The following is a 24376-nucleotide window of genomic DNA, read 5'->3' as shown; positions in this document are numbered from 1 at the left end:
CATTTTTTTGGTAGCTAATTGAAAATGGGGTTGATCTTATAAATTCTTTCTCACCCATGAAATTCTCTGTGTATTTGAAGTATATTTATTTTTGTGAGTTAATATTATAAAATGTCACTTTACCAGAATCTATTAACAGTTTCAGTACAATAGTCTCTTAATGGAGTCTTTTAGTTCCCCTCTATATAGAATCACGTCATCTGCAAATAGGAATAGTTTGACTTCTTCCTTTCCAATTTGTAGTCTTTGATTTCTTTTCCTTACCTAACAGCACTAAACTAAAACTTCCAGGACTATATTGAATGGCAGTGGTGAGAGTGTACATCCTTGTCTGGTTCTGGATGTTAGTGGCAATTCTTCCAACTTTTCCCCATTCAATAAGATGCTGGCTGTGGATTTGCCATAAATTGCCTTAATTGTGTTGAGGAATGTTCCTTCTATACCTAGTTTGCTTAAGGTTTTCATCATGAAAGGATGTTCTATTTTATCAAATGCTTTCTCTGCATCTGTTGAGATAATTATGTTTTTTGTCCTGCAGTTTGTTAATGTGATGTATCCCATTTATTGACTTGAGAATGTTGAATCATCCCTGCATACCAGATATAAATTCCACTTGCTCCAGATAAATCATCTTTCTGATGTGTTGTTGGATTCAGTTAGCTAGTATTTTGTTGAAGATATTTGCATGAATGTTCATCAGGATTGTTGGTCTATAGATCTCTTTCTCTGTTGTATTTTTTTTCTCATTTAGGAATTAAGGTGATACTGGCTTCATAGAATGAGTTTGCAATGCTTCCCTCTCTTTCAATAGATTTGAAGAGCTTGAGAAGAATTGCAATTAGTTTTTATTAAATGTCTGGTAGAATTGAGCAGTGCAACTATCTTGTCCTCGGCTTTTCTTTGTTGGGACAGTCTTTATTATTGATTCAACTTCCATCTTGGATATTGGTCTTCTTAGGTTTTCTATGTCTTCATGACTCAAATTTGGTAGATTGTATGTGTCCAGAAATCTATCCTTTTCTTCCAGATTTTCCAATTTGTTGGTGTATTTCTGTTTGTAGTAATTGCTGATGATTCTTTTTTATTTCTCTGATATTTGCTTTTACATTTCCTTTTACATTTATGATTTTATAAATTTGGGGCTTTCTCCCTCTTTTTTGTTAGCTGGGCTAATTGTGTATCAATTTGTTTTATTTCTTCAAAAAAAAAAGCTCTTCATTTCACTGATCTTTTTTTATTATTTTGTTTCAATTTTGCTTAGTTCATCTCTAATTTTTTTTTATTCAGACTAATTTTGGGTTTGGTTTGCTGTCACTTTTCTAGGTCCTTGGGATCCATTGATAGCTCAATTATTTGGTACCTTTCCAATTTCTTAATGTAGGCACCAATTGTTATGAACTTCCCTTTTAACAGAGCTTTCACTGTATTTCATTAGTCTTGGTATATATTCATTTCCAGAACTTTTTTATTTCTCTTTTGATTTTTTCTATGATCCACTGTTCATTGAGAATTGTGTTGTTCAATCTCAATGTGTTTGTATATGTTCTCAAGATTATTGAGTTGTTAATTTCCAACTTCATTTCATTGTGGTCAGAAAAGATGCATGTTATGATTTGATTTTTTAATTTGCTGATACTTGCTTTATGGCCTGGTGTACGGTGTATCCTAGAAAAAGTTCCATGAGCTGATGAAAATAATGTGTATTTTGCATCTGTGGGATGAAAAATTGTGTAGATATCAGGTCCATTTAATCCATTAGCTCTATTGTTTCTTTGTTGATTTTCTGTCTAGCTGATCTTTCCGTTGATGAAAATGGGATGTTGAGGTCCCCCATTACTATTGTATTGGTGTCTATGTCTCCCTTTAGATCCATTAACATCTGTTTTAAATAGACAGATTCCCTGGCATTTGATGCATATACATTTATAAATGGTCTCAAATCTCCAATTTAAAGATACAGGCTGGCTGAATAGATTAGAAAATAGGATCTATCTATTTTCTGCCTACAAGGAACAAACCTGAGCTTCAAAGATACATGCAGACTAAAAGGGAAAGGATGAAAAAAAAAATTACATGCTAACAGAAAGCAAAAGCAAGCAGGTGTAGCCATCCTAATATCAAAAAATATAATTTAACATTAAATGTAAAGAAGACAAAGAAGGGCACTATATAATGATTAAAGCATCAGTTTAACAGTAAGATATAAGTATAATTAAGAACCATTTTTGAAAAGTTGACATGCAAATGGCCAATAAATAGATAAAAAAAAATGCTCATGTTCACTAGACATCAGGGAAATGCAAATAAAAACCACAGTGATATATCCCTCACTCCAGTTAGAATGGCTGTTATTGAGAAATAAAAAAAATGCTAGTGAGATGTGGAGAACAAAGTACCCTAATATACTGTTAGTAGGAATGCCAATTAGTATAATTATGGAAAACTAAAAATAGATCTATCATATGATCCAGCCTGCCTACTCTTGGGAATATATCCAAAGGAATTGAAGTCAGTATATGTAAAGAAATATCTGTACTCCCATATTTATAGCAGCTCAAATCACAATAGCTAAGATATGGAATCAATATAAATGTCCATCAATGATGATTAGATAATGAAAACATGGTATTTACATATGATAGAATATTGCTCAGCCATAAAAAAGAATGAAATTCTGACATTTGCAACAAAATTGATGCAACTGGAGGTCATTATGCTGCGTGGAATAAGCCAGACCCAGAAAGACAAATAGCACATGTTTTCTGTCTCTTTTGGAAAGTCATTTTCAATAGAGAGAACATAAAAATTGTGTGGATGTCATATTATTTGCTATTTTGCTATAAATATTGCTTCACAGAGTTATATGATGTAATGACAATATATTTTTTCTCCATGTTAAAAACAAGAAACAGAGAGGGGAGAATAATGAGGACTCTTGGGGTACTAGTAATATTTTATTCTTAATTTGGGTATTGGTTATGAGTGTTTTCCGAGGATGCACATTTCTTGGTATGTGTACTGTGTGTCAACAAAATGTTTTTTTTTTTAAGAATCACTATATTTGGGCAACTACTTTGTACTTTAAACTTCAAAACAAAATTTGCAGAATAAAAATAAATTTTAATTAGTAAAGAAAGATCTGAAAAAGATGAACTGTTTTTATTAAAGTGGCACACTGGTTGATGTACATAATATTTGAGGCAAGCGGAGTTAGTGTAAAACCTAGTGTACTTTTTAGCTGCAGGTCTTAAAAAGTATGATGTTGAAGTGTATACATATATATGATATATATCATATATATAAAATAATGAATTTAAAGAAAACAATTGGAGCCTGCGCTGTGGCATAGCAGGTAAAGCTGCTGCCTTCAGTGCTGGCTTCCCAATATGGGTGCCAGTTTGAGTCCCATTTGCTCTGCTTCTGATCCAGCTCTCTGCCATGGCCTGGGAAAGCAGTAGAAGATGGCCCAAGTCCTTGGGCCCTTGCACCCCCGTGGGAGACCTGGAGGAAGCTCCTGGCTCCTGGCTTCAGATCAGCACGGCTCTGACTATTGCGGCCAATTGGGGAGTGAACCAGAGGATGGAAGACCTCTCTCTCTCTTTCTCTCTCTCTCTGCCTCTCCTTCTCTCTCTGTGTAACTCTTTCAAATAAAGAAATAAATATTTTTTTTTAAAAAAGAAAACAATTTGTCAAGGAAAAAAGTGTGCCTGGATTTAAAATATATTTTTGCACCCAAATAAGCTCAGCTGTTAGTTATATTGTCCAACAAAATTTTTGATATATCTTCATATACTTAAACAAATTATGTTTGAAAAATTACATTATATGAACTACATCTCAATAAACTGTTACAAAAATAAAGCTAAGCAAAAAAAAAAAAAAGATGGAATTTCATTCTGTGATTGTGGAGGCTGGGAAGTTCCAATAGCTGCTTATCTAAGAGATCTGATAGCGCAGTTCCAGATCAGATCTGAAGGCCCGTGGTGCAGGAGAGCTGATGGTGGAATTTTCCATCTGAAATCATGGCTGCAGGTGGGAGAAGGCTGATGTTCCAGGTAGGAGATAGGCAGGGAGTAAATTCTGCCTTACTCAGCTTCTTGTTGTATTCAAGCCTCCAACTGGTTGGTGAGGGTCCCAGCTATAAGGTGAGAGCAATGTGCTTCCCTCAGTCTACCTGTTCAGATGCTAATCTTATTCAAAAACACCTTCCCAAACACATTAAAAAATAATTTAACCCCAATATTTAAGCACATATCTGGGCACTCATGGTTCACTGAGGTTGATACATGAATGGAACTGTCCTAACAGCTTTGTGATTTGATCTTCTCTTTGGACTTCAGAGAAATAACTCAAATTATTTGACATCAGGTAGAGAGGAGAAAAGGCCAAGTATTGTTATTCTCTTTTGAACATGAACTGGGCAATAGTTTGGCTAAATATTGACAGGTTGTGTTCAGGTCTAAAGTTAGAGTGGCTAAGAACTTCACATTCTCATCTTAGGAGACAGAGGGTTGGCTGAGCCCTCGGCAGCCATGCTCTTATCTGTTGAAATCTTTACTTAGTATATACTAAATTGATCTTTTGATATATAAAGATAATTAAAAATGACTCTTAATGAAGAATGGGATGGGAGAGGGAGTAGGAGATGGGATGGTTGCAGGTGGGAGGGTGGTTATGGGGGGAAGAACTGTTATAATCCAAAAGTTGTACTTTCAAAATTTATATTTATTAAATAAAAATTTTTTAAAAAAAGAAATAACATACAGGCAAAAAAAAAAAAAAAACACCTGTCATGAAGATGATTTTAGTCCTGCCTACACCTACAGAAGCCGTTTCTTCCCAGCTCTAGGCAGAAATTTGAATCGTATACTGAAACTGTGAAATAGAGAGACAGATTTAATAATCACTGCACTTAGTAAGTACAGCTGGGGCAGGTAATTAAACAGGTTTTCTCTTGCCAGCAGGCCCAAAGCAGTGTAGCTCAGAATCTCGGCCATACCACTGGACTGAGGTAGGAAGCGAATATTAAACAGGCTTGCTAGAGACAGGCCCATGTCAGCATCGCTGTTCTCAGCAAACAGAAGTGATTAAAGGGGCCTAGTCAGGTCACTAGAGACCTGCCGCATCTCCGGTCTCGGGAATATTGGATTTACAGGCTGAAAAAGGAAAAAGTCCTAGGATAAGTGAAAAATACAACTATTATTATTGAGATGGTTTTTATCTAATGAAATATGCATATTGTGTATCTTTGATGTTGTGGTGATTTTTATAACTATTCAACCTTTAGGGGAATAGATGCTTAATTGTTTTGGAATTTCTGATTTTTTTTTTCTTTTCATTACAAAAACGAAGTGTTTAAGTCTGTGTAGAGAGCATAGACACACACACACACACACAAAACCTCACAAGGGTAACAAAATTGGCCTTAGTAAAATGGCAACTTTGTTAGAAGTTTTTTTTTTTTTTTTTTTGGCCTCAGGATGGAAAGTAAAATTTAAAAATACAAGATAGGTATTTTCATCCAAACTATTTTCCTCTATTACTCTAGTTACATGCTACCATGTGCTGTCTCAAAGATTAGCACCTTGAAACAGCAAACTTTGAATTACTGAAGTTCAAGAATCTGGCAGGGCTTGGCTGGGTCATCTCTTGCTACACATCACGTTGGCTTGGGTCACTCTGTGGAGTTCAACTGATGGCCAGCCTGGCCTTAGGAGTCCTAACCAGCTGATGCTCTGCTTAAAGGAGAAATGGCTTGGGCACAACCTGGCCTTTGTCTTTCTGCGGTAGGGTCTCAAGGTCTCTTCGTTTGCTCTCCAGCTGGATAATCAGATGGATCTAAGTTTAGAAAGTAACACAAAGTCATTTCCGGCATATTCCATTGGTCAGCCATCCACAGTCCATTGGTCAACCATTCACAGAGTTTGGGGAACATACAGACATCTCTCAGTTTGACAAATCTGAAAGTATTTGTCTTTGAGATCTTCAATCTTGCTAATAATTTTCTATGGATTTGATAGACCTAGGATGGCAAAACTTGACTCATGCCCCAATAGGAAAATAAGATCACAAATTTTTTCTTCAGAAAATTTTCTGATTTGTTTCCATTATTTTACTATATGTTGTTTAAAATATTTTTAAATTTATTATTATTTATTTTATTTTATTTGAAAATGAGAGAGAGAGAGAGCAATCGTAAGTGAGAGAGTGTTCTGTTTGCTGGTTTAACCCCAAATGCCTGCAATTTCTAGCAAAGGGGCAGTGTCATGCACGGTGTAAGGTGGTTGGGAGTGAGGGTTGGCAAAGAAGAAACGTAGATGGAGTAGGCTTTTCAATCAATTTCCAAAATTAGGTGTTTCTGTTTGCCTTTTGTTTTTGTTTTTTAGGCTGGTGAAGGGTGAGAAGGCAATCCTTTAGGAAACTTAAGGAAATAGTGTTCAATTTATGACATTAAAACATAAATGACATTAAAGTTTTTGTTCCTTTACTCAGTGTTTTAAACATTTAGAGTGATTTTTCTAATCAATAAGAACCCAAATGAGATGTGTCATACGAAATATAAATATTTGGGCAGCTGTGCAATATGAGAGATCTACAGTTTAAACTACATTGAGGATAATGATGAAATAAACAAATTTGGAACTGTTGACTGAATACTTAAAATTGGAAGGAAGACGGCACTCTCAATCTACTACATAGATTTAACAGGAAAACTAAGTTTCAGAAGTCACATAATATTAAGCATTTTAAACATTAAAAACTATCGTATATTTTCAAAACTTTGATTCTTTTATTAGAAACATTTTTACAAATCTCAAACCTTACCATGCTAAATAGTAAGTTACAGAGATAATGGTCTTTCCCTAGTTCTGTTCTTCACCCACCCAGTCTCAACCCTGATATGCAGAGAGCCATTATTAATAGTTCCTTTATGACATACAAGCATTGTGATTAAGTATTCTCATTCTCACATTTTTATGAAGACTGTGTGAGTCTACACTTACCATTCTGGGCCTTATTTTTTAACTTGTCAATGACTCTTTTTAAAAAGATTTATTTTGAAAGACAGAGTTACACAGGGCAGGATGGGGGGAAAAGAGACAGAGAGATAGAGATAGAGATAGAGAGAGAGAGAGAGAGAGAGAGAGAGAGAGAGAAGAGAAAGAGAAAGAGAAAGAGAAAGAGAAAGAGAAAGAGAAAGAGAAAGAGAAAGAGAAAGAGAAAGAGAAAGAGAAAGAGAAAGAGAAAGAGAAAGAGAGTGTCGCTCCCCCTCTTCGTGGAGGAACGACACAGGACCCTGCGCTGTTCTTTTGTCTGCTCGGCCCTCCCCGGGTTTGCTGCTGGTTCTTCCCGGGTTGGCTACAATCCCTTCCACGGAGGTTCCCCCTGCCACTTTCCCCACTTTTGCGGGGGAGTGGCACACCGCCGGCCGGCTCTCTTGGGGGCTGCTCAGATGTTCCCTCAGATGTTCCCCTTAGATGTTCCTGGTGCATGTTGTCTCTCTCCTCCTTTATAGTCCTCTTCCACCAATCCCAACTCTGCTACCCACACGCCGAGTACTCTGCTCTCCTCCAATCAGGAGCAGGATCAGCTCCTGCAGGTCATCACTCAAGTTGGCGAGAGGCAGCTGCGTAGAAGTTGTTACTCCCTTCTCAGCGCCATATTGTGGGAGAGCAGATGCATAGAATAAGTCTTAATTCCAGTAACAGTCTAGTCTGAGTTGCTCCCCACAGAGAGAAATCTTCTCTCTGCTGGTTCACCTCTCCCCACCCCCAGATGGTTGCAACAGCCAGTATTGGGCTAGCCAACCTGAAACTAGGAGCCAGGAGCTTTATCTGGGTCTCCAACATGAATGACAGGAGCCCAAACACTTGGGCCATCCTCTGCTGCTTTTGCAAGCCTTTAGCAGGGGGCTAGATCAGAAGTGGAGCAGCCTGGACACGAACCAAGGACCATATGGGATGTTGGCATTGTAGGTGGCAGCTTTATTTGCTACTTCCCAACACCAGCTCTGCCTTTGGAATCAGAAGATACTTGATTCACAGATATGACAGTGGTCCCAACATTTATTATTATTATTTCCTTGAGATGGAGTGAGAGAAAGAGAGAGAGGGAGAGAGAGAGAAATAGAGAAAGAGAGTACACTTGCTACCATTGTTGGTTCACTGCCCAAATGCCTATAAGAGCCAGGAGTGGTCAGGTAGAAATCAGGAGCCAGGGACTCAAACCAGGTCCCCTGGGTGGTGACTGAAATCTGAAGTTTGAACCACCAATACCGCCTCCCATGGTATGTATTAGCAGGAAGTTGGAGTCAGGAGCTGGAGTCACGTATTGATTCCAGGTCCTCTGATGTGGGAGGTGGGCATTTTATCCAATAGGCTAATCCATGGGACTGCTTTGTGGAGCACAGTTTGAGCCTAGCTGCTCTACTTCCAATTCATCTTCCTGCTAATGTGCTTGGGGAGGCAGCAGAAGATGGTTCAAGGCCTTGGGCCCCTTTATTCATGTGACAGACCCAGATGGAGTTTAGGGCTCCAAGCTTCTGCTTGGCCCAGTCCCCACTGTTGCAGCCATTTGGGGAGTCAATCACTGATGCAAGATTTCTGTTTGTCGGTCTCTTTTACTTCTTCTTTCAAATAAATAAATAAATAAATAAATAAATAAATCTTTAGAAAGAAGTACCCATCCCAGATTTTTACATCTTTGTAGTGGTAATTCTTTTTATTTAACCTTGCTACAAACAAAGGTTTTTCCTCGTATTGTATGTTCAAAGTGGTGCTTGGTTTCTGATTATTTCTTGAAATCCTTTTAGCTTATTATAGTTTTAACACACTTTCCAGTTTATTCTCTTGGGTTCCTTAGGTCAGAAATCGTATCTCAATAAGCAGTGATAATTTTATGTTTTCTTTCCAAAATGTTACATCTCTAATTTTTACTCTTCAGAATTCATTGACCTGTGAATGGAGGTAAATATATTTTAATCATGGATCCATCTACTTCCATTTCATTTGAACATAGTAGGTTCAACAATAAAATAAAGTGTTGTTGATTGACTTTTTCCATCAAGAGAAAAGACATTTCATTTGATTCAACTAAATGTTTATCAGAAAGCTGTTTGGGGCCGGCGTTGTGGCATAGTAGGTAAAGCCGCTGCCTGCAATGCCTGCATCCCGTATGGGTGCCGGATCGAATCCTTGTTGCTCCACTTCCAATCCAGCTCTCTGCTATGGCCTGGGCAAGCAGTAGAAGATGGCCTAAGTCCCTGGGCCCCTGCAGCCCCGTGGGAGACCTGGAAGAGGCTCCTGGTTCCTGGCTTCAGATCAGGGCAGATACAGCCATTGCAGTCAACTGGGGAGTGAACCAGCAAATGGAAGCCCTCTCTCTTTCTCTCTCTCTTTCCCTCTCTCTCTGCCTCTCCTTCTCTGTGTAATTCTGATTTTCAAATAAATAAATAAATAAATAGATCTTTAAAGAAAGAAAGAAAGCTGCTGTTTTTACATAATATTTATCATCATCAGCATGACATTACTGATATTAATAAATTTCTCAACACTGAACCACACATTCTTATAACAAAAGTCATCAGGGTTGAATTATCTTAAGTAATCAATGTATTTTCTTTTTTAATATTTTTATTTAGGATTTTGGCATCAATGCTTATACATAAGATTGTCCCATAGTCTGTTTTCTAAGTACAATGTTAACCAAGATTCAGTTTCAATGTTATATATTCATTTTATAAGCTTTTTTCTTTTTTATGCCTGAGACAGTTCAGTAAAATTTCAATAGTCTTTAAATATTTTTGGAATTCTCTTCTGGTACCTTGTCATTATAGCATTGTTTAGGGTTAATCTTTGACCCTTTTTTTCTTGCCTTTTTTTTGAGTTTTTCTTTCTTTTTTTTTTTATCTTTTATTTAATAAATATAAATTTCCAGGGTACAACTTTTGGATTATAGCAGCTTTTCCCCCCATAACTTTCCTCCCACCTGCAACTCTCCCATCTCCTACTCCTTCTCCCATTCCATTCACATCAAGATTCATTTTTAATTATCTTTATATGCAGATCAATTTAGTATATACTAAGTAAAGATTGCAGCAGACTGCACCCACACAGATTTACAAAGTATAGAGTATTGTTTGAGTATTAGTTTTACTGTTAATTCATGTAGTACAACACATTAAGGACAGAGATCCTACATGGGGAGTAAGTTCACAGTGACTCCTGTTGTGGATTTAACAATCGACACTCTTGTTTATGGTGTCAGTAATCACCCTAGGCTCTTGTCATGAGTTGCCAAGGCTATGGAAGCTTTATGAGTTTGTCAACTCTGATCTTATTTAGACAAGGCCATAGTCATAGTGAAAGTTCTCTCCTCCCTTCATGAAAGGTACCTCCTTCTTTGATGGCCCGTTCTTTCCGCTGGGATCTCACTTACAGAGATCTTTCATTTAGTTTTTTTTTTTTTGTTGTTGTTGTTGTGTGTTTTTTTTTTTTTTTTTTTTTTTTTTTTTTTTGCCACAGTGTCTTGGCTTCCATCCCTGAGAAACTCTCATGGGCTTTTTAGCCAGATCTGAAAGCCTTAAGGGCTGATTCTGAGGCCAGAGTGCTGTTTAGGACATCTGCCATTCTATGAATCTGTTGTTCATCGTGCTTCCCATGTTGGATCGTTCTCTCTTTTTTTCTTGCCTGTTTAAGGAAATTAACCTTTTCTAATAGTTTGACTTTAAGTATCAGTTCTGGCAAATAATTTTACCTAGAAAACATGCATTATCTAGGTTTGAAATTTATTTTCATTGCATTTACTGGTAATCTATTTTTATTTCTAATTCTGTGATTTTTTTCTCTGTTATCACTTAGTATTGTTTCCATTCTTCTGATTTTCACTAACTCAACTACTGGTTACCTTTTATGGCTTACTTTTTAATTTAAAAAGCAATTTTTGGATGTGTTGATTATTTTTGCTGTCTCTATATTTTGAGGTTATCAAATTCTACTTTCATTTTTATACATTTGTTTCTTATGCTTACTTTCCATTTATTTTCTTCACTTCTAACTGTCTGAGTCACTTAATCCATTTTTTTTTCATTCATAAAAGTTACTAAGGCTGTGTGTTTGGTCTGACCATTATGTTAACTGTAACTCACAACTGAAAAATACGGAATATTTTTTTATTATCCTTGTTTTCTTAAAATTTCACTATTTTGATTAGTGTTTAATTTGAATTGAGAATTTTTTTTTGTATGGAGATTCATAGATACTCATATTTACCAATTTTGTTAATTTCTAATTGCAGTTTGTTAAGAAAGTATTTCTATCACCCAACATTTTATTTTAAATTTTCACATAATTCAGTTGTCTCAATTTAGTAGTTGTAAGTGGAGCTATGTGAAAAATATATTTTGAATTTGTGCATATATAAAGGCTTATAAAGCAGGACTGGCACTGTGGTGTAGCAGGTAAAGCATCCCATATGGGTGCCGGTTTGACTCCCAGCTGCTCCACTTCTGATCCAGCTCCCTGCTATGACTTTGGAAAGCAGTAGAAGATGGCTCAAGTACTTGGGCCCCTGCACTTATGTGGGAGACCTGGAAGAAGCTTCTGACTTCAGATCAGCTCAGCTCCAGCCATTGGGGATATTTGTGGAGTGAACCAGCAGATGGAAGACCTTTCTCTCTGTCTCTCCCTCTCTCATCTGTAAATTTTTCTCTCAAATAAATAAATAAAATCTTAAGAAAGAGGCTTACAAAGCAAGTATTCATGAAACCTTCCCCTTACTATAACATTTGTAGATGGATTTTCATTTTCTTTTTCATTATCTTATTAATTATAAGTGTTGTCTCATCATCTTCTGGCATGAAGTGCTGATAAGTAGATATCTCAATATCTTGTCTTTTTCACCTGATGGCTTTATATTTAAATTCCACTGACGTTACTGACATGCGTCGTACTATTTGGCATAGTGTTCTGTCCCCTTTAATACATGATATATCCTTTTATTATGAAAATACAAAGGGCCTTACCTCTTACAACTTGATATTTGATAAAATTACTTAACTATTTTGAACTTCAATTTTCTAATTGGTGTAAATGAATTTGTCTTAAAGGTTATCAGGAATATTTTTAAAATGCTTAGTATGGTGCTTTTTATAAATAAAATAACATTACTTATTTAATATTCTAATAGATGAATAAAAGTAAATCTATTTACATATGAATTTAAATGTTATTTTAGTTTTCTTCTTTGAGAGTTTCACTTGTGTATAGGGTGTATGTCTTTTGTCATCTTAGTCTATCATCTTCTCTCTAATCCTTTAAAGAACAATAAAGACAGTGTTGTGAAGATTTATGTGTAGTGTAAGTGCATGGCATTATGGGTTTTGGTAAATGAACACAGTTGGGAAACATCATTACAATTAGTGTAAAACACCTCTGTGACTCCAAGACTCTCCATATGTTGTTTTCTTCTGTTTTGTTTTAAAATAAACTTATAAAAAGCTACCCATTTATTTTCACTTTCATTGAAAATCAGACTCACACACACACACACACACACAGACACACACACAGAGCACTTCCATTTGGAGGTTCACACCTCCACCTGCCTGAAAGGTCCAACACTGAGCCAGGCTGATGTCAGGAGGCTGCAACTCCATCCAGGTTTCCCACATGCATAACAGGGACCCAAGTACTTGAGCTGTTACCTTCTGCCACCCACGGTGCACATTAGCAGGACACTAGAACTAGAAGCAAACATGGACCCAAGTCCAGGTTCCCTGATATGGGATGTGGATCTCCTATGTGGCATCTTAACCACTGGACCTGCCCAGCTTAGGTCATTTGGCCACCAACTCTTGCCCTACCCTTGGATCCAGGCAACCTGTGCTCTATTTTGTTTTTGTTACACAGTTTTACCTTTTCTATAATTTTATGTAAATGAATTTATGTAGTGTATAGACTTTGTATCTGAATTCTACTTGTTTTATGTGTATAGTTTTCACATTTCTGTTGTTTAGTGGTCTTTCATTGCATAGATATACCACATACTATTTATTCTAATCTGTGTACACAGCTCATTTCCATCAATTTTACTTGCTTTACTTATTTATATCCTCAGATGTTTCTATTGGCCTTTCTGAAGTGTCTTCCTCCCTTTGAGATTCTACAAATGTTATCTTTCCATGTGTGATATTTATCATGATCCCACTTATTTACATTTTCTAAAAGCTCTGTTGCATTTTCTGCTCTTGTCCTTTTCTCGTTCCTGAATTTTTATGTCATTTTAAAATTTCTTTCATGGATATGAAGGCTTAATTCAATTTTCCCAATTCCTTATATATGATTGGCTATATTCTTCATCTTTTCTGTGGAAATACTTTCTGAAAAGTGTAAATTCATTGCTTCAATCATTCACTCATTTAACAAATATATTTTGAATGTCTAAGCTGTCATAAATACTGAGGATATAAATAATAAGTAATACTAAATAAGAAGTTTATGGAAATGTCTAACATGCTGGATTGTAAAAATTACTATATGAGACACACAATTCAGACATAAGGAATAAGGAATATTGGAGTACTGGTTACAATTTTAACTTTTACTTATTTAATTTAAAACACAGAAGAGAGAGAGAGAAAGAGAAAGAGGGATAGAGACAGAGATCTTGCATCTACCAATTCATAGCCCAAATACCCACAGTAGCTAGGGCTGGGGCAGGTTGAAGCCAGGAGCCTGGAACTTAGTCTGGGTCTCCTGTTTGGGTGGCAGGGACCCAAATACTTGGACCATCACTTGCTGCCTCCTAAAGTGTGCATTAATAAAGCTAGAATTAGGAATGAAACTGGAACTAGAACCCTGGCATTCCCACATGAGTTGTAGCATTCCAAAACATGTAGGCTGCTATTTAACCACCTCTTGCCCCTTTCTCACAATTTTAAAAGTGTAACCTGTGATGATCACTCTCAGCAGAGGACATTTGATTGACACTTGAAGGAGCAATGAGAGAGAGCTGTGTTGCTCTCTGGGCAGATTATTCTACCCACACAAAAGAGTAAGGAAGTACTATTCCTGAGGTACTCATGGTAAAGAAAGGAGAAGGGTCAGATATGATTAGGGGAAAGACTCAAGAGAAGTGAGATGATATAGGGCCTTGCAGGCCTTTTTGAAGTTCAGCCTTTCCTTGACTTAAATAGAGAAGGTTGCAGCATGGGAAAAAATCTGAGTGTTTGTCATCTTTGGGTAAACTTGGTCTTTAATTTTTATAATATTTCTATATTGAAATACTATACCATATCCTTTATTATTATATATCAATAAAAAAGTTGTGTGCCCCTAAACTAGCTAAGGAGCTAGGGTTGAGAAGATCCTTGAAACGATTTCTGACTTCAAGACACAAATGTTCACCTCTCGGAGGTATGGAGCACTTGGTTGACACAGTCGTTGGTTGAATAGCCATTTCACCTTCTTGGGCTCTCACAAGTCCTTTAGGCAGCTCTCAAATGCGTTATGAAGGAAACTTACTACATCTGCTTTATATTTTCCCTAAAAACTGAGGTGACATAGTGTTACTCACTTCCCCTGTTGCTATGGTTTTATTTTTAAGATAAGAAGGAAAATATATAAACTTAATAATGTGCTGATTAATTTTATGTATTAACTTGCCTAGGCTATGGTGACCCACAGTTTCATCAAACACCAGCCTACAGGTGTTGCTATGAAGTCAGAGTTTATATGGGACTAACAGTTAAATCCATATACTGAATTAAGTAGATGATCCTCCATAATGTAGGTGGGCATCATGAACTCAGTTGAAGGCCTTAAGAGAAAATAAGTTTTCCTGAAGAGGAAAGAATTCTTTATTCGGCCTATCTTTAGGCTTATGACTTTCAGCATGAGAAGGAGGAGAAGGAGAAGGAGAAGGAGAATGAGAAGGAGAAGGAGAAGAGGAGGAGCAGGAAGAAGAAGAGGAAGAAAAAGAGGAGGGGAAGGAGAAGGAAGTAGAGGAGGAGGAGGAGAAGAAGAAGAGAGAAGGGGAGGGGAGGGGAGGAGAGGAGAGGAGAACACTCATTGACAGGTTTGCTCTCCAAATGCCTGTGATAGCTAGGGCTGAACCAGGGCCAGAGTCAGGTTCTGCAAATTCAATACAATTCTCCCATATAGGTGTCAGGGACCCAATTACTTGAACTGTTACCTGTTACCTCCCACAGTCTGAACTGATGGGAAGGTGGACTTAGGAGTGAAACTGGAAATCAAACTCCGGCACTCCAATGTGCAACACTGGATCTTAACTACTAGACCCAACACCCACCTCCTGTCTTGCTAATTTTGAATCTGCTAGCCCCTTCAATTGTGTAGACCAATTTCTTTAACTAAATCTCTATATTTGGATATATATGAGAGATCTTCAAAAAATTGAAAATATACATTGACCTTTAATTCCATTGTTCTGCATGAATTTTTAAAGTACCCTCATGTATTCTATTTGTTTTGATTCTCCAGAGAGTCCTGACTAATACACATAGTCATATTTGTAATGAAAATTCAATAACGAATTGGGTGCAGATATTGAGAAATTTTTGTAGAGACTTAGTTTAATAGTCTTTTGTGTTCCATCAGCACTTACAAGTTTAAGATTTTCAAAGCTATTTTTATTGTCATACATATAATTCCATAGAACCATTTTGAGAATAGTAGTTTAACAAGCTGGGTGATTCTATTTTACTCCCATTCTTACTGGAAAGAACAGTATTAAAAGCAGAGGGGTTAGGTGTTATCATTTAGGTTGACTGTGTCTGTTCAGTGCCAATCCATAGATCACGATCTGATGATGAAATGCATTCCACCTTTGAGAAGAGATAGGAGCAATTTAAAACTCTTTCCCACACACAGAACTAGTATTTCGTAAGGCATTTTTCAACTACTACATGTGTTTGCAACCACAGATGTCAACAGGATATATGTTAAAAATACTGGCATTGAATATGAGAGATACATGATGATCACACACAATTTGAGATCACTATTTCTAAACATATCTTAGGCATTCTTTTCAGTTTCAATAGAACAGACTGGATATTTTAAACTTAAATATAGCCTCAAAAATAATCAAAGAATAAGATCTAAACTTTAATTTAAAATATAATAGGAATAAGTATCTTTTTATTATCATTGTTTTGTGTGATTTTTTATTCATGTTATTATTATAGACTGTGACAGCATCCTCAGTAAATCTAACAATCATAGACAGCAGCCTTTGAAAACCTAACTTAAATAACTATAACTTAAGGAAGCATTACCTTCAGTGTTCAATGCTAGATTCCTGATGTATGGTTAATTCAATTGTAACAAATTTATTTATAGCATATACCAAGAGAGAAACAAACATATCTTCCAAAGAATCTGAACTGTCAGAATTAACAAGCAATACCTCCCACACAGTCTTGCTCATAGAAAGAAAGAACACTTTCCAACCTGATTCTATATGGCCCACTGCTTTGGAGAGTTTTGTTTTCTTGACTATGTGCCAAGCTTTGTAACTACTTGTGGCTAGATCATTGGCATAAATCTTAAGTTCCCTTGAATTGTCATGATATTTATTCATAAAAGTCTTGGTGATCATAAAGAGTACACCTGATCCTCTTGTTTAATGATTGATAGGCTAAGGTGTTTAATCACAGATAATGAGATTTCTGAAAATAAACCTTTGCATATGTAGAAGATCATTAGATATATTTCTCTTACTCTGTAGTAAAAGTGCACTTCAAAAAGTTTGTGAAAAATAGAAATAAAGGGAATTAAAGGACAGGTTTATGTTGATGCCAAAATTGAAATTCATGCAGATGAAGAGTCTTCAAAAGTTTATGGAAACATATATTATGAAAAAATTCTGCATAGGTTTAAAACATATTTTTTACCAAAATAAGAATTTCTTTTGACAGGCAGAGTGGACAGTGAGAGAAAGAGACAGAGAGAAAGGTCTTCCTTTACTGTTGGTTCACCCTCCAATGGCCGCTGCAGCCCGCGCTACGGCTGACACACCCCGCTGATCAGAAGCCAGGAGCCAGGTGCTTATCCTGGTCTCCCATGGGGTGCAGGGCCCAAGCACTTGGGCCATCCTCCACTGCCTTTCTGTGCTACAGCAGAGAGCTGGACTGGAAGAGGGGCAACCGGGAATGAATCTGGCGCCCCAACCGGGACTAGAACCTAGTGTGCTGGCGCTGCAGGCGTAGGATTAGCCTATTGAGCCGCGGTGCCGGCCCAAAATAAGAATATTTTAAATTCTTTTTTCCAGAAACATTTGGAATTAACCTCCTGTGCTGTAAAACCTTCAGAATCAAATGTATTCATTCATCCTATAAAACATCAGGATGATGTGGATTGCCATTCATCCACACAGAAAGGTCATATGTATAGAGATGAAATGGAGGAAACAAGGACAATCATGCATTCAGTCAAATGGCTTTGAAAACCAAATATCCAAACTACAAAGCAAACTCTGAATCACATAAGGCATATTCCATTGACCCTAATAGAAATTAGATAAAGCATTCAATTATCAGCCAAAGATCTAACATATGCTGGAACAAATTTCATAGCCTCTTTGTCATATACTAGGTGTGATTTTTGCCAAAGGTTTCCTAGTCTTTTTTTATTTGTTGGTTTGTTTGTTCTCAAACTCATGTTGGAGAAGTCTCTTGGACAATACCTTTATGAGTTTTCAAATAAATTAAATCATATTCTCCATTAGACAGAAAGAGATTCCTCAATGTTTCCTTCCTTTCAGATCCATGAACTGGAAAGTTTGCCAGCCTCCGTTGAATCATTATACATGGGTTTTAATATCAATTCCTGACTCATTTTAGTCCAAGCCAACAAGTGCTATCTTTTTGTCTGATCTGCTCTGGACCTTAGTTTATATGTCCCAGGTTGCTCCTCTTCTGAGAAGTTCTACTTAAATTTCCATCCATACTTCAGAGAAGATACTGCTGGCCTCTAAAACGACATTTGTATTTAATTAATCAGGGGATATCAGGCCTGGTCCTGGACATATTTCAACAAGGTGAAGACTCCAGGGAGATTCTCCTTTATTAGTGGAGTGGGCATGCCTATGGAAATATGCAAAATTAGTAGTTAGAATACTTATACTGTTAGTAGTTAGAATACACAGACTTTGCTTAGAGTTTAGTCTTTGTGAACTCAATGTATCCTTTTCAATGGCTGGGAATGATCTATAAAAGCCTGGTTGCCTATTTCATTACTCAATACTAGGAATGACGATGTGGCATCATGGTGCCCTGTCTTCAGTTTCTCTGGGTTGTGTTTTGTTTGGTTTTCTTTTCTTCCCCTGCTCAGCATCATGATACTCCCCATGCTATACCAATAAACAATTCTATACCATCCCTCCTATCTGAGGCATCTACCCCCCAGTGATAGCTCAGCGTGTATGCTGCTTAATCACTTCATGCCCAAGAACACGTGGACTGAATAAAGCTTGCAATCAAATGACAGAGCCACACTTGATTATCATTCACAACAGTAGCTCAATACGTGATTTTTCTAATTATCTCCCCTGTGGTGGACATTAGCCCCTGTTTGGTTTTCAATTATAGCATCTACATGTCTTCCTGCCCCAAGCTTTCTAAGGGATAAACTGTCAGTGCAAGCGTGGAGAAGTTAGCCCAAGTTCCAGGAAAGCAACCCCGTTTTGAGGCCTTCCTTTTCCCTTCATGGTAAGTTGGCCTTTTGTTCTTAGGAGAGGAGCTGGAGAAATGAAGCTGAAGCAAATAAGTCATTCATTGAAAAATAATTTTCAGACAATTTCCCAGATAATAATTACTGCCATATTAATTTCCGTTATGTATTTTTCAGATATATAAGCATCATTTGAAATGGGATGTTTTAAATGAGCTTATTTTCTGTAGCTATTAAAGTTATATTTTTTTAAGAGTGCTATTTGTTTAAGTGACTGCTTTAGGTCCATAATTCCTTTGACTCTAAGTCAGAATTAATTCTAATAATATCATATTTAAAATAATTGATGTTATTGAAGTTCTCCAGGAAGTCTTCAGTTAGTCAATGCATAGCTTGTTTTTTTGGAAATAATTGCATGCATCTATTTTACTCTTCTTTCACAGTTTTCCTGACAAATTCATAAAGGAAAAAGTGATATGAATAATGTTGAATTTGGCAAAATATTAATATTCTTCTCACGCTCTCTGTGCCCAAAGGAGATACTATGGAGTCATTATGTTTGAGTGTCAAGTTTTATTAATGATCTTCGTCAGAATCATTTATATTTTGTGGTTTCTTTGCACATGTCATTAATGGAGAGCTGCTTCCTTGCCTGCATGAATGTTTGATTTCTTTTTCTAGTTAAATAGTGTTCCAAATGTAAAATCTAATGCTTTGGGTAATCATGTGAATTTATGACCATAGCTAGGAGGCTGGGCTTTCAGAAATGAAATTGAATAGATCATATTTCTTCATAAATGTAGGTTTTACAGCTGAGATAGATCTAATATTGATAATCTCTTTATTTAACAGTTTCAAAATGCCATATGTGACTCAAAGCAACAGAATGGGAATAACTGTGTTTATAGCAAATAGAACAGGAAATGAAAGCAAGATATGCAGACAGCGTCCCAGTGAAGTGAGCATCATGTCAGTGTGATAGTGCAGCAACATTAGTGGTAGCAATCAGCAGGTGGAAGGAAGGGATCTGAGTGCACTTAGACACAGGATGAGGAACTTAAAATGGGGAAAAATGATGACTATTTTACAATAGTCAGAAGCTCCTAAAGGAATCATTTAAAGACGAGCATGAAGCTAACTTAAAATCTGAGAAAACATCTGTTGATTTATTTGATCACTTTTGTATGGAACAAAGTACATTTACCAGGGCACCTGTTCTAGAATCTGCCACTGTTGATCTACATTACTGTAAAAACAGTGACTCAAGCCACGATAAAGATCAATTTAAGAGCTCTGAAAATGGACTCCCCAAAATGGGTTCTAACTTTACCTTTTTTTCCTTAATCTGTATTCATTAATTTTCCCCTATTTAGTCTTTTAAAGGGAAATTAGTGAAAGGCAAATTGCTGTGAATTCAATTCTACCCCTTTCCAGATTTACATGTTGAAGCCCTATCTCTCAGCTAAACTGTACTTTTGAGGCAAGGCTTTTGGGGGTTAATAAAGGTTAAAGGAAAGCGTAAGTGTTGGGTCCTAATCAGATAGGGTTGGTGACTTCATAAGAACCTCATAAGACAGATCTCTCTCTCTCTCCCTCTCTGCACCCTCCCCCCAATTTGTGAAGACAGAGCAAGAAGGGGTGATCTGCATGGCTAGAGGGAGCCCTCCTCAGAAACTGACCACACTGGCATCCAGACGGTGGACTTTCCTGTCTCCAGAATTGCAAACAAGAGCTGTTCAAGCCACCCAGTCTGCGGTTATTTGGCTGTGGCAGCCTGAGTGTACTAAGACAGGAAGCATCTGAGGCTGGTATTCCACTGCTTCCCTCTGCTCCCCTCCCCTCCCTTCCCCTCCCCTCCCCTCCCCTTCCCTGCCCTCCCCACCTAGTTTTAAAAGGTCCTATTTCTATGAGCAGAAGCAACCAACAAATTGATCTTGTTGACTCCTGGCTACCTTCTAACATCCTGCTTGTATTGATAACTTGATTTGTATTTTGCAGTCTTTGATATTATCTTTGTAAAGCTGATGTCAAAGAAAAAGTTGAGGAAATAGATGTTATGGGTTCTTGGTTTCCCTTTGGTGCCATCTGTAAGGTATGGAAAAATTTCAATTGTCTCCATTTCCTCTTCTGTTATCAGAACTTCTGGACTAGTTTCATGAACTGTGTTTTCCTGACTTTTCTCTTTCTTCCCATATTTCAAGAGCAGTTAAAAGTAGCCAACCCTTACAGTTTTGGCTGTGGCGCACCGGGTTAAAGCCCTGGCCTGCAGTGCCAGTGTCCCATATGGGCGCCGGTTCTAGTCCTGGTTGCTCCTCTTCTAATCCAGCTCTCTGCTGTGCCCTGAGAAAGCAATGGAAGATGGCCTAAGTCCTTGGGTCCCTGTACCCACGTGGGAGACTCAGAGGAAGCTCCTGGCTCCTGGCTTCAGATTGGCGCAGCTCCGGCTGTTGCGGCCATCTGGGGAGTGAACCAGCAGATGGAAGACCTCTCTCTCTGTTTCAACCTTTCTCTGTAACTCTGTCTTTCAAATAAATATTTAAAAAAAAGTAGCGAATCCTTATGGTTTGGAATTAGGTTGCCTCAACTTGGAGAGATCCACTCAATACATCATGTAGAAAGAAGTAGTCAGCTAGTAGGTGGTTGTTCTTTTTGCTCCTCAGTTGATAAAGTATAGTTGTCAATCTAGTCCTCTAGAAATAGTGTCAGATGTAAAAGGTGTCAGTTTTAAATGAAATCAGAAGTAATATCAGATACAAAAGAGAAATGCTGAAACTTCAGATTCTTCTTATGGTTTACGTCTTATGCTTGACTCCAGTGTAAGTATTGGGTTGTCTTTCTCCATATGAATTTCTTAGGGCACTGGTTTCATTTCTGTTCTTCAACCATCTCATTGAAGTTGACTAAAGTCTCCATGTTAAAGGTCACATTGAGAATATTTGATGCTATTTGAGCTGTCTTTATTTTATCTCTTTATTCTTTTTATTCACAAATAGAGATAACTGGATTTTGTGGAGAGAATTTGTTCATTTGCTCATCATTCTTAAAGGGTAGAATCTTACTGTTTTCTTCCCTTATATTAGGAAATTATAAAGAGCAGAGCACAATGACTAACTGTTCTAGTTTCTTTAATATTCAAAATTCAATATATTCACAAAAGAAAATTATTTTGTGTATATATTTTAATGTTACTGCATAATCAGTGCATCCCAGTAAAAAAGGAATATAAAACATGAACATTAGATTATTCAACTACCTCACTCATTGTGGTAAAAACTAAGCCTCCAATAATTATTTTCTTTGTGAAAGAGAAAGCAGAGAAATCCAAGCATTACTACTATTGAATTATAAAACAACAAACTATCTTTTCTCTGTGGCTTTCATCCATATAATTTACAGTGCAAATGCAATTTTTGGTACACAAATGCTTCTATATTGAGAGCTGTGTGGAAAATAGAATGCCTAGTTCCAATTTTCTTGCCAAACAAAGAAAACAAAATCCTTCCCCATCTTCTGTATTATGTGAGTGCCAATAACGCCTCTTTGATGGTAGCTTTGTGTTGTATTGTGTTTTTGCTTTTAATTAAGATATATTGGGTAAAATAGTGCTTCATTGTATTGTGCAAAATACGGAAGCATGGGCTAATTACAGCCTTCAATGGGATTCAGTACAGACCTCGTGTTACTGTCTCATGCCCATTTTTTTAGTTCAGCAAAGTGTTCTGATGTTATATTTTCTCCTGGGTATTTCTTTTTTAGTTTCTCTTTATCCAAATAAAAAGCAATGACTCCCCCTCCCCAACCACCACCACTTGAAACGTTAATTAAATAGCTACCTCATTTATTACAAAGTTCTTATTTAAAAACAGTCTTACATTTTGGATGCCAAAACCCCATTTGGCCCCAGATGGCCTTTCTGATGATACTTGTTTTAGTGGGCATAATTTTCACTCAAGGTAGAATTTGAAGTTAGCAGAGAGCAGGTTGAGAGCTAGACAAATATGGAAGAAATGTCATCCTCATCTTTATTTAAACCTGATTAACCTTTTTTATTTTAGTCATTAAGTTTTATTGAAAATGAACCAAATACAGTCATTAGTTGTAGAAAGAGAATGGAATACATTTAGACATTAAATTAAAGGGCGAAATCTTTAGAGCTCCTAGGTAAAGAAAAAAGAGTAGGTTTCTCATTGCAAACTGATTATAAGGGAAAGAAAACAATATTATCAGTATTGAAATTGCAGCCAAGATGCCAATCTATTTCATAATTGAAATAATATGATGAAGCTCAAATAATGCCTAGAATAGATCCTTTCAAGAAACTTATTAAACCTTGCTAAATGACTTGAAAAATGACTATAGCCAATATCCCATTGTTGTTTCCTTGCTTACTGAATATGAAGTGTTATTGGGGTTGGATTAGGAAGTATGGGGGACTGTTTTCATATGGTCTTAGTAAATGTGTTGTAGGAAAAAATGTCCATTAATCTAAAGGAAAGGTTGGAATATAAACTATGAAAAGAATAGTATCAATAACTGTGAAAGATCTGTTTTATGATCTTTTTCTGACCCTGTTCTTTCCACATGCCTGTAATTTTCTTTTGTCATGAATTTTCTGCAAACATTATTAGTGTTCATACAAGTATCTAATCTTTTGTTGAACTGCATTGGATTAAAATGGTAATTGTAATTGTTGTAATTGTCATTTTCATTCTGCATGCTTAGTACAATGGATTCTATTAAATTATTGCTTGAAAATGCATAATGTTTAATAATATATTTTGAAAGTTGCTTTTGCCAACAATAATAGTGATATGCAAATATATATGTTGCGGAGTGCTTACCACGTGGGCTTGGTTATGTGATTGGTTTCTATCTTAACAACTACACTATGGTGTCACATAGATACCAGCGACTTCCTACTGTGTTCCAGGATGATATCATGAGTTTTTTCATATAATTCACATTTAATATTCAAAGCATTCCCTTCATCTCTTAGGCAGTGGGGCTCATTATTACTGACATTTCAGTGAGGAGGAAAATAAAGCTTTGAAACTGCCAAATGGTGAGCAGGATCTCACACTCTTGCAGCTGGATTCCAAATCCTGTGATTTTAGTCAGTGTGTACATAGACCCTTCGGAAAAGTCAACAGCAATGCATGCAAGTGCATGTATGTCATTTGGACAATCAACATGGAAGCAGAAAATTGCCACAGAGCATTGGGGATACAAGAGGTATTTGTGCCATAGTCTTCCTAGGATGAAATTTAAAAATCTAAGTGATATCAAATGCTAGGTTGGCTTCTTAGAGTGGAAAACTATGTCCTCAATGTGGACTCCCACTACCTATATAATGTAATCTCCTGTCCCCTCCCTGAACTCATCACAACACTTTGTTCACTCTGAGTTGGCCAGTTTGCCATGCTGTTGTCCTAGAATATGCCAGGGGTGCTCTTGGACTTTAGCCGTACTTTAGAATCTGTGTTGCCTCAGCTATTGCTGGGCTGCTGCTACATATCTTCCATTCATTTTCTGCAACTCAACTTCTCAATTAAGCCAGCTGGATGCTTGATTCAATGGTGCAACTTCCTGGACTCTCACTGCAGCATTTCTGGTCCTCATTACCTTGCTTTACTTTTCTTTCCTCCAAAACTCTATACTATATAACACATATATAGTATGTATGT

The sequence above is a fragment of the Oryctolagus cuniculus genome, chromosome 14 (assembly GCF_051225735.1).
Source record: "Oryctolagus cuniculus isolate XC-2025 breed Fujian yellow rabbit chromosome 14, ASM5122573v1, whole genome shotgun sequence".
Lineage (NCBI taxonomy): Eukaryota > Metazoa > Chordata > Mammalia > Lagomorpha > Leporidae > Oryctolagus > Oryctolagus cuniculus.
This window is presented reverse-complemented; position numbering follows the sequence as displayed.